Consider the following 2,028-nt stretch of genomic DNA (forward strand, 5'->3'; position numbering starts at 1 on the left):
GATCTGACACAAGCCAGGGGTCAGGAAATTACCCTTAGGTCCTCCCTGACCCTCAGGCTCTTCATCTCCCAAACCTATAGGAAGCCGAGAGGTTTTGTTTCAACTCTTTCATGGCTCCCATATCTGTCCCTCCCCTTCCTTATTACCAAGATTTCAGCTCTAACCCTGGTTTTTTCCTAACTGGACCATTAGAGCACACAGCTAACTAATCTTTCATCCTTTCTTATCACTGAGGATAATTTCTAAGCATGAGCTTTACAATTTGACTCTCTGTGTTCTAACCCAAAATCTGCCATTTACTAGCTGTGTGAATTTACTAGTATAGAGCCAGAAGGCTATATACTTCCTTAACTTTTAGCCTGTGCCTCCGTTTATGTTCACCTGTAAATTAGGGACGAAAATAATAACAGGCTCATGGGATTTTTGTAACGATGTAAACTGGTTAATTTTACAAAAGATGTTAAAAAATTGCTTGGAATATAATATCCACTTAATAAATGTTATTTGCTATTATTATTACTAATTAATTAATCATTATCATTTCTATATTTACAGCATGGACTGACTCAAGGTGTACTGTTCTGAATCCTACCATTAAGACTTCCTCAGCAAGTTACCAACCTTCTGACTGAGTCTCCTCATCAGCTGACATGTTTACTCACATAGAGTTAATGACAGTGTCTGTATTAGAGGATTTGGTCAAGATGAAATTAGATATTGCAATGGAGTGCTGAGGACAACAGCTAGCTCACTTAAAATGCTTGCTAACTGTGTACAAGTACACAAGGTCTGTTTTATGAATAAAAACCAACATCTATGTCACTCTCTTGTTTCCAGTTATGTGACGTAAGACTGTTCTTCTAGGGATGATTTCTATAGTTCAGTCCCAGAGAAGGTTCTCTGACAGTTTGGAGCACCGGAAACCACACGAAGGAGGCACAGCAATCTCTTCTGAGCCAGGAGCCTGCACTTGGTGTTGTTCTGCTGCGGCTGCTGTTTGCCACTGTCGATCCTTCTCTTCTTTCAGGAGAGTAAGAAGGGGAGGGTGTGGCCTGAGTGGTTTCCATTAGGACTTTGAAAAACAATCATGTAATAGTTCCTCATTGAATGCAGTCATTGTTCCCAGCATGTTAGAAGCTATAAACTCTTTGCAACACAACAAATTTCAAGTAGCCGGAAATGCTCTAAATACCTATGTGAGACTTCAGCTGCACAGTAGACCCATCTATCGTAGAGAAGTCCACCTCTTGATGTGAAAGTATATATACATACGTTGAAAATAGGTAACAATGCACAAGCAAATTCAAAAGACAAAAGGAACCCTCCCAGTACTAGAATCTCAAAGTTCATGCAAAAATAGAGCAGACGCCACCGCTGATCACAGGAGTATCTTTCTTGATACAGACTCTAAGGCTTGGGGTGGTGACTTCAACACCCACACTGGAACAGGTGAGGAAATCTCTCACCTGAAGTAGGTGTAGAGCTGGAATCGCGTTTTTTGTTTGTTTGTTTGTTTGTTTGTTTGTTTGTTTTGGACAGAGTTTTCTCCTATTGCCCAGGCTGGAGTGGAATGGCGCGATCTCGGCTCACTGCAACCTCTGCCTCCCAGGCTCAAGCAATTCTCTTGCCTCTGCTTCCCAAGTAGCTGGAATTACAGACATGCACCACCATACCTAGCAAATTTTTTGTATTTAGTAGAGATGGGTTTTCACCATGTTGATCAGGCTGGTCTCGAATGTCTGACCTCAGGTGATCCACCCACCTTGGCCTCCAGAAGTGCTTGGATTACAGGCATGTGCCACCGCACCTGGCCCTGGAATAGCTACTTTTATAAAGCCAAGACTGTCCGTGTCATGCAAAGAGAAATTAACTCCACTCACCAACCTGGGGAGACAGCAATGCAACTTTCTCCCTACTGGCAGCTATAAAAGAGAAAAAGTTCTCTTGCAAGAAATCAAAACACCAACTTTCTGCCATGAGTACATGGGAAGACCAAATTTATATTATTTTCCAGGTGTAGGGGAGCCT

The 2,028-nt window shown here is 42.0% G+C and overlaps 1 non-coding gene across 1 annotated transcript; it reads left to right on the forward strand.

Moving 5' to 3' along the window:
- The first annotated feature begins 848 nt into the window (after positions 1-848).
- On the forward strand, positions 849-1,061 carry LOC119473089. The gene has a single exon (XR_005202265.1). It is a non-coding gene; the product is annotated as a small nucleolar RNA U3 (small nucleolar RNA).
- Positions 1,062-2,028: the final 967 nt, after the last annotated feature.

The sequence above is a fragment of the Cebus imitator genome, unplaced genomic scaffold (assembly GCF_001604975.1).
Source record: "Cebus imitator isolate Cc_AM_T3 unplaced genomic scaffold, Cebus_imitator-1.0 Scaffold131, whole genome shotgun sequence".
Taxonomy (NCBI): Eukaryota; Metazoa; Chordata; class Mammalia; order Primates; family Cebidae; genus Cebus; species Cebus imitator.